We start from the raw sequence: 9,936 nt of genomic DNA on the forward strand, positions 1-9,936 counted from the left end.
ACTGAAATACAACGTTCAATGCCACAGATGTGTCTTCACCAATATCATGTATAAATGAAGCAAACTTTCCCTAAAATCGCCAATTGCATTCAGTTATTTCCTTATTTCTGTACCTGCACAAGTCTTTTTGAATGATGTCTGTTACTTGCCACTTATTGGCCAATAGCCTTATTTGCATATTGAAGCAAATGCTACATTACCAAAAGAATCACACATAGACCAGTCAATGGTGCAATCTTCAGAGAATATAAATGAAGCTATTTAACATGGATGGACCTTTGACACTGCCCTGAAGACCTCTTACTGTGATGACACACAGGTGATTGAACCTAGTTGATAATGATCATTATTAGACTCATTAAGACTCTAACCAGAGCAAAGTTTCTCTTTCATTTCTAATTTATTTCAATTTTATTATGACTTTTTGATCCTACATTGGCCCAGAAATTGCCCTGATTTCAAGGATTGCTGCTCTCACTTGACTTCTGGAACTTCTCCCCTCAGCTCCTTTCAGTCTGAATCCTGATATCATCTTGAGCAGAATGAGGATGGTAAAATACCATCAGAGCATTTGTGCCACCTTGAACTACTAGCATCAAAATGCTCCAGAACTTTGTGAAGGACAGAATGGATTTTCCTTCTTTTTATGTGAATGGAACAAACCTGGGGAAGTAGATGCCAGTTTTGTACCTGTGCTAAGATAGCTTAGCGTGAGACATGTCCACTTTTGAAAACGAAATCTTCAACACAACAACTGGGGAATTATCCAAGCCTATTTTTGATTGTATTCATTGTCCTCAGCAGTTTTTATATCAAATTAGAGTGAATCAAACTGGCTGAATATTATTTACTAAAATGGTGGAGGACAAGAACGGCCAGATAGGTTGACCACTTCTTATCTCTAGTTGAAGTGATTGCTGAGAAATTTATTCTGTGTGAGTAGCATCAAGTAAACATCATAACAGCAATGGTCCTGTAGCCATAATATAGTACACATTACATCACTGACCACAAATCAATTTCAAAGCATAAATATTAATACAGAGAGTAATGATGCACTTTAGAGCTCTCCATTGGAAGACTGCAATTTAACTGACATTCCACAGATGTAACTTGCATTCTGATATGTATTGGAAATAAAGACTTTATTTAGCTTGACTAAGTTCACAGTACGCTTTAAGGTAAAATGTTATGGACTCAAAAGGTGCAGCAAGAATCTGAGCATATATAATGTAATGCAGAGGTCTCCTGCTTTATTGAAGGCATAGTTTAATGTGAGGTGTGAAGCCAATATCATTTGTGCTATACAGAAAAACAAAACACTAGAAAATGTATGGATCAGCCGTTGCTGTACCCTCATAGCAACAGTAACTACATTTGAAAAATAACCCTATACTAGAAACATTAATGAACATATCCTACCTAGAAAATATTAGTTAGCAAATAAATAAAAGTTCTTTCACTTTTATGTAATATGTACTGCAGGGTAGCCAGGGCATAGTTATCCTCTTCTGTTCTCTGTACCTCTTTCTCCTTTGAATTGAATTATTGTCAACTGCACCAAGATACAGTGAAAAGTTGTTTTTTTTTGCATGCTATCAAGACAAATCAACTCATACATAAGTAGGTAGAAAAATAATAAAGCAGAAGTCTAGGGTGTGTGTTACATGAGAGAGCAAGGTAGAGTGTTACCAATGTGCAAGGTATAGAGAAAAGTATAGTTGAAACATGCAAAAGTATCATTATTTTCCAATGAGAGGTCCATTGAAGAGTCTGGTCACACAAGGAAAGAAAGTCTTGAATCTGGAGCTTTCTCTAGGATTTCTTCCATTTCTAACTTTTCCCCATCGTGATGAAAAGTTACCCGCCTGTTCCCTTCTCCATAGATGCTGCAATACCTGTTGAAAATATTCAGAATATTTCTCTTTACATTTTTGATTACCATGGCCTATGTTTACAGAGAAATAACAATAAAAATGTTCTTTTCAATTCTTCCTGGTCACTTTCAAATTCATTCATAAGTGTATGGAAACTTTGTGTTTGGAACTACAAATGCTTCTGCTTTACCTGCTACATTTAGGACCTGATAACACCACTTCCTGGTGTCTGGTCTGCAAAAATAATGATCATTATTGTTCTATTCCTGGTACTCACCATGAGCAGTCCTTCAATTTGAATAGTACTTATTTAAAATATTGCAATGTTTGGGCCAGAATGTGATTAATGGACAATCTCTCCATTAAGATACAATTCCTAATTTAGCTGACATGATATCTCTCCCCCATTCACCCAAATGTCCGGCTTCAATGCAGTTTACAACTTCTTGATTAAGTTCAACCAACAGATGCTATGGTGGATTTAGCATTACTCTAGTCGTTTCCCTGAGGAGGCACTCAGCTGACCAGCCTTTGTACAGGCTGATGATATCAACAGCAAACGACTCTGCTAATTCAGAAGTGTTTCCATTTTAAACACCTTCTTGAGATCAAATCTCTCCATTTTGTTGAGACTGAGATTTACCAAATGTGTTCTTGCCTCAGAACCTGGTATGAAAAATACCATTGTGACATGGGTGACGTAAACTTTCAAGTAAAGAAAAAAAAAAGAGAATGCATTTATGTCATTCCATTCTTCCCTTTGTGGAAGTGTTGTCGACTAATAATGCAGAATGTCTGCAGCCAATTTGGTCAGTGGTGAAAAAAGCTTTCGCCGTTGGTTGAGTGAATAAAAGTTGACCTGAAAAATGTAACAATAGCAAACCTCTCCTCCTCTGCAAATACTCTCATTTAATTAATTATTTCACCAAAGAGGGTAAAACAGGACTTTGCTTTAATGTCTAATCAATTGAATCTCCAGCAATATACATTTTGCTGGACCATCAACTGAGGTTACATGGTTCAATTTCTATGGAGGAATTTGAACTCACAGCCTTCTGAAAGGCTGCTACCATTGAGCAATAGCCGATCATTAAGCAGATGGTAGAAATCTTACTTGCTAATTAGTAGCTGATTTTGCATTAATTTGATACATCTTCCAAAAAATTACTCATTTCAGGCCATTACATTAAAGCTGGCACCTATACCACACAATAAAAGTGCTCACTCCCACTGCCTTTGGACAAAGATAATTATAAGATTGATAATGAGCAGGAAGAAAAGATCTTACTGTGGACCAACAGATCCTCCAAGTACAAGACAATGCATTAAAATACAAATAATATATTTATATTAATTTAAATTCACAGCAGGAATTTTCTGAACATCTATAAATCAGATTGTGAATCTTTGGATCCTTTTATTAACTTTCATCGATAGGTTTATGAAAAAATCTACTGCTATATATTCAAATAAAATTCAAAATAATTACTGTATTAAAAAATGCATTCTTTTTTATTAAGATAAAAGTATTAGCCTCTGGAATGATGAATAACAGTGAAAAGGGTGAAGCTCTTATTGTTTCCAGCTGAAAATAGGCTCACGGATCCCACCTGCATTTAAATGAAATTAACATCAGGACTCACTGTCTAAGTGACGATAAACAGCACAATGATGGCAGCCAGTTGTTGCTGCTATTCACAGTTCCAGAAACAGCTGTCCAGTCCACACTTCCAGTGCTGCTCACATGCAGTTTCCACATTATCCTTGTGAATACATAGGCTCCCTCATATCTAGCAGTTACCACCTATGAAGGTGGGAGAGGAAGGAACTGCAGATATTTAATCATAACTAGCATTTTCAGATTTGTCAATTATTCTAAATGCACAGAGCTGCTTGTGATTGGATAATTACTTGTAGACAATAGACAGGAATAGACTTGCAGACAATAGGTGCAGGAATAGGCCATTTGGCCCTTGAAGCCCGCACCACCATTTACTGTGATCATGGCTGATCAACCACAATCCCGTTCTTGCCTTCTCCTCATACCCCTTGACTGTGCTATCTTTGAGATCTATCTAACTCTTGCTTGAAAGCTTCTAAAGAATTGGCCTCCACTGTCTTCTAAGAGCATTCCACAGATATGCAACTCTCTGGGTGAAAAAGAATTTCCTCAATTTGTTCTTAAACCCCTTATTCTTAAACTCTGGCCTCTGGTTCTGGATTCCCCCAACATCGGGAACATGTTTCCTGCCTCTTGCTTGTCCAATCCCTTAATAATATATGTTTCTATCAGATTCCCTCACATCCTTTTAAATTCCAATGTATACAAGGCCAGTCACTCTAATCTTTCAACATAGGGCAGTCCCACCATCCTGGGAATTAACCTCGTGAACCTACGCAGCACTCCCTCAATAGCAAGAATGTCCTTCCTCAAATTTGAAGACCAAAACTACACAATACTCCAGGTGTGGTCTCACCAGGGCCCTGAATAACTTCAGAAGGACCTCTTTGCTCTTATACTCAATTCCCCTCGTTAGGAAGGCCAACATGCTATTATCTTTCTTTACTACCTGCTGTATCTGCATGCATGTGACTGATGAACAACAACACCTAGATCTCATTGTACTTCCCTTTTCCTAACTTGACACCATTCATATAGTAATTTGCCTTCCTGTTCTTGCCACCAAAGTGGATAATGTCACATTTATCCACATTAAACTGCATCTGCCATGTAGCTGCTCACTCACCCAACCTGTCCAAGTCACCCTGCATTCTCATAATATCCTCCTTACATTTCACGCTGCCACCCTTTGTGTCATCTGCAAATTTGCTAATGTTACTTTTAATCCCATTATCTAAATCTTTAATGTATATTGTAAATATCTGCAGTCCCAGCACCGAGCCTTACGGTACCCCACTCGTCACTGCCTGCCATTGAAAGGATCCCGTCAATCCATATTCTTTGTTTCCTTTCTGCCAACCAGTTTTATATCCACATCAGTACTCTACGTCAATACCACATGCTCTAATTTTCCCACTAATCTCCTGTGTAAACCTTATGAAAGGCTTTCTGAAAGTCCAGGTACACTACATCCACTGGCTCTCCCTTGTCCATTTTCATAGTTACATCCTTAACAAATTCCAGAAGATTAGTCAAGCATAATTTCTCATTGTAAATCCATGCGGATTTGGACCGATCCTGTAACTGCTATCCAAAATGTGCTGCTATTTCATCTTTTATAATTGACTCCAGGCATCTTCCCCACCACTGATGTCAGGCTAACTGGTTTATAATTCCCTGTTTTATCTCCCCCTCCTTTCTTTAAAAGTGGGATAACATTAGATGCAGGATCCATTCCTGTGAATTGGAGGGTAGCTATAGAACATTGGAAAATGATTACTAATGTGACCATGATTTCAAAAGACACCTCCTTTAGTACCTTGAGATGAAGACCATCCGGTCCTGGAGATTTATCAGCCTTCAGTCCCATCAGTCTACCCAACACCATTTTTCTGTCTAATATGAATTTCTTCCAGTTCCTCCATTTTCCTAGGTCCTCTGTGTACTATTACATCTGGGAGATTGTGTCTTCCCTAGTGAAGATAGATTCAAAATACCTGTTCAACTCATCTACCATTTCCTTGTTCCCCATAATAATTTCACCTGTCCTGCCTTCAAGAGCCCAACTTTGATTTTAATTACCTTTTTTCCTCTTCACATACCTAAAGAAGCTTTTACTATCCTCCTTTATATTTTTTTTCCACAACTATATTTATTCATTCAACAAGGTTATTACATACAGTAAAAATTACATATTGTGAACAATGAAAAAAATTATATATAAAAAAGAGAAAAAGAAAGAAGATCCCCCTTCCCCCTCTCAGCCAGCTCTCTTTAGGAGAGCCAAAGAGAAAAAAAAACACTGAAATATATTTAATAAAATCTAATCAAGGTAAATATTATGAATATAAAGACCACTTATTAAGAAAAAATGAATAATTATCATGTAAAACATACGTGACTTTTTCCATTACCAAACAAGTTTTCATCTCATTATGCCATCTATTAATATCAATCACATTAGCATTTTTCCATGTACTTGCTATACATTTTTTTTGCAACAGATACAAAAGCAATCTGAAATTTATCTAATCCTAAATCTTTCAAAGGCTTCGACTTACCCAACAAAAATATTGTCAGATCTAGAAGTATTTTAATCTTATACAAATGTTCCAAAAATAATTGAATTGCTTTCCAAAAAGATTGTATATGTACACATAACCAAAAAGCATGAAAAAAAGTTCCAACCAAATTACCACATCTAAAACACGAGTCTGATTCACTAAAACCTTATTGTTTTTTTAAACTTTTCAGGTGTTAAATACAATTGATGTAAAAAATTGTAATTAACCATTGCATAACGAACATTTATCAATCTAGTAACACTATCATGACAAATATCTAACCAATCATCCTCAGAAAAAATAAGATTAATATCCTTTTCCCATTTAATCTTAGATCTATCCCATCCCTTTTGTTCCATATTCTCCTGTAATATTTGGTACATTAATGAAATATATCCCTTCTTTGGTACAATCACAAGAAAAGATTCAAATTTAGTCAATTTAGGTAAAATCATCTCTACAAAATATTTGTTTTACTAAGGATTGTAGTTGATAATAAACAAATAATTATCATTAATACCAAAATCTTCCCTCATTTGATTAAAAGATAAACATTTACCTTCTTTAAAACAATCCCCCAATTTTTTGTACCTTTAGATTTCCAATGTAATAAACATTGATTATACATTGAAAAAGGAATAAATTGATTATTGTATAATGGTGTTAAAGTCAATAATTTACCCTGAGAACCTATATTTCTATTTTTCCTCATCCATAACTTCATTAAATGTTTTAGTATAGGCACATTATATTGTTGTAATAAATTTAAATTCCACTGAAACAAAAATTGATGTATTTCAAATTCAAAAATATTCACCATCTCAATTTTAGCCCAACTAGGGGGCCCTTTTCAAATCCATTAATGAACTAATAAATTTAAGTTAAGCAGCCTCATAATAATTTTGAAAATGTGGTAAACGTAATCCATAATCCCCCTAATGGATATTTCCAAGTTAACTTATTCAAAGTTACTCTCAGAAATTTACCCTTCCATAAAAATTCCTTAACCATTTTATTTAAATCTTGAAAAAAATTCTTATTAAGTAAACAAGGAATTGACTGAAACAAGTTTTGTATACGTGGAAAGATATTCATTTTAATTGTATTTATTTTTCCAATTAAATGTTTAGGAAGATCCTTCCATTTAATCAAATCAGCTTTGATCTTTTTCATTAATGGTACATAATTTAATTTTTATAAAGATTGATAATCAACATCCACATTTATACCCAAATAATTAATAATATTCTTATAAACTGAATAATCTCCTTTACCTATCGGTAAAATTTTACTTTTTTCCCCAGTTAACTTTATATCCAGACAAAGATCCATATTGTGTTAAACATTCCTTTAAGTGTAAAAGTGATTGAGCTGGGTTTGTTAAATACACCAGTACATCGTCAACAAATAGATTAATTTTATACTCCTCATCTAAAATTCTCATGCCTTGTATCTGTCTATTTTGTTGTTTCAGCTGTGCAAAAGGTTCAGTTACTAACACAAACAAAGCTGGAGACAAAGGACAACCTTGTCGAGTTGAGTGAGTTAATTTAAAAGGTTCCGAGATCTGACAATTTGTCAATACCCTGGCTATTGGTTTATTGCACAAAGCTTTAATCCAACCAATAAAAAGAAGGACCAAACTTAAATTTCTCTAAAACTTTAAATAAAAAGTTCCACTCAACTCTATCAAAAGCCTTTTGTGCATCAAGAGATATCACCATTGGATGGTCAGGGCACTGTCAATATTTATTAATCAAACTAATCACTCAAAGAATATTATCTGAAGCATATCTATTCTTTATGAAACCTGTTTGATCAACATGTATCAACAGGTAAAAATTTAACCAATCAATTCGCTAATACTTTAGCTATTATTTTATAGTCTACATTTAACAAAGAAATTGGTCTATATGAAGACACCTTCAACAGATCTCTATCCTTCTTAGGAATTACAGTAATTAAGGCACTAGAGCAATGTTCAGGTAGATCATAATGTTCATTAATCTGTCGCAACTCATCTGTAGATAAATCATCATAAAATACCTTATAAAATTTAACCGAAAACCCATCATCACCAGGTGATTTTCTATTCGGCATTTCCAACATAGCCAATTTAATTTCTAAATCAGTAAAAGGAGCCTCCATCTCTAATATGTCGTCTTCTCCTAGTACCGGTAATTTCAACATCGATAAAAAGGAGTCAATCGATCTGCTCTCCTGTTTTTCCTCAGAAGTATATAATTTCTTATAAAATGAATGAAACTCATCATTAATCTCACGAGGTTTGTAAGTAACAGTCGAATTTCATCTGACTGCATTAATAAACCTTGATACCTGTTCTTTCTTTAACTGCCATGCAAGTACCTTGTGCAATTTCTCACTCCATTCATAATACTGTTGTTTCGATCTATTAATCAAGCATTCAAATTGATAAGATTGCAACGTATTATATTTCAATTTCAATCTAGACAACTCTATCTTCTGATTTTCTGTCACATCTCTCTGAAATTCCTTTTCTAATTCATCAATCTGTTTTTCTAATTCAAGGCTCTCGGTCAAATAATTCTTTTTAACCTTAAAGGTATAACTAATTATTTGACCTCTCAAGTAAGCTTTCATAGCATCCCACAATATAAATTTACTCTGAATGGAATTAACATTTTCTTCCAAAAAGAAATTGATTTGTTTTTTAAAAAATTCAATAAATTCCACTTTTTTAAAAAATAACATTGTATTGAATCTCCAACGATAAGTTGCACGAACTTTTTCAGAACTTTCATAAGTAAAATACAACAAAGAATTATCTGAAATTACCCGACTTTTACATTCTGCTTGCAATATTTTCCCCTGTAAATGTGACGATATTAAAAAAAAAATCAGTTCAGGAAAAAGATTCATGTCTAAATTAATAAAAAGAAAAATCCTTCTCTGTTGGGTTAAGACATCGCCAAATGTCCACTAGATTAAAATCTTTCATCAAAGCTCAAATTTGAATTGCCATTTTGGATTTTTAACATTTTTTTGGAGATTTATCTAATAAAGGTTCGAAAACACAGTTAAAATCTCCTCCAACCAGAACATTTTCATTAGCTTGTCCCTGAAGCAAAAATGCATCTGAAATAAATGTTTCATCATCCATATTCAGTGCATAAATCTTGAGTAAAGTCCAAAATTCATTAAAAAAAATCTTACAATTCAATTTAAGAATACGTCCTGCATTCATTTCCATTGATTGTAATTCAAAAGTTTTTATGTATCAAAATTACTACTCCTTTAGCTTTGGAGTTAAATGAAGAAAAATGTCCAAACCAGTCCCTCTTCAATTTCATACATTCTTTTTCATTCTAATGTGTCTCTTGTAAAAAAGCAATATCAATCTTCATTTTTTTGATATATGCCAAAACTCGCTTACACTTGATTGGGTTGTTTAATCCCTGAACATTAAAAGTAGCAAATTTCAAATTTGACATATCTAATTACTAAATGCCAAAAATAATCACAAAATTAATAATAACAAAGAGAGAGAAAAAAATTATATATAGGACCCCCAAATTAAAATATATAGGCCCTCCAAATAAAAATAATATTCATTAATAAGAAAAAAGAAAAACAACAAAAAAAAAACTACCAAAAGGTAGTAACTCCCTAAAAAAACTGAGTGTGGATTACCCACTAGTGACTGATGACAAACAAAGAAGTTAGTGCAATCCCCTCCTCCCCAGCCAGCCAATCAAAAATATTAACATATTACAATAAAAATCATCCTTGAGATTCCAGTCCAGATGGTGAACTCATTTCAAGAGTACATGAACTCTTTCCATTCCCATTCTCTCCACTTCTGCCATTTTTCCCATTTCCAAGACCATCAGAT

The 9,936-nt window shown here is 34.0% G+C and overlaps 1 long non-coding RNA gene across 1 annotated transcript; it reads right to left on the minus strand.

Moving 5' to 3' along the window:
• Positions 1-1,126: 1,126 nt before the first annotated feature.
• Positions 1,127-2,525, minus strand: LOC138741717 (uncharacterized). Its single transcript, XR_011343702.1, has 2 exons — positions 2,155-2,525; positions 1,127-1,898 (listed from the first exon to the last, which is right to left on the minus strand). It is a non-coding gene; the product is annotated as an uncharacterized lncRNA (long non-coding RNA).
• Positions 2,526-9,936: the final 7,411 nt, after the last annotated feature.

The sequence above is a fragment of the Narcine bancroftii genome, chromosome 8, assembly GCF_036971445.1.
Source record: "Narcine bancroftii isolate sNarBan1 chromosome 8, sNarBan1.hap1, whole genome shotgun sequence".
Lineage (NCBI taxonomy): Eukaryota > Metazoa > Chordata > Chondrichthyes > Torpediniformes > Narcinidae > Narcine > Narcine bancroftii.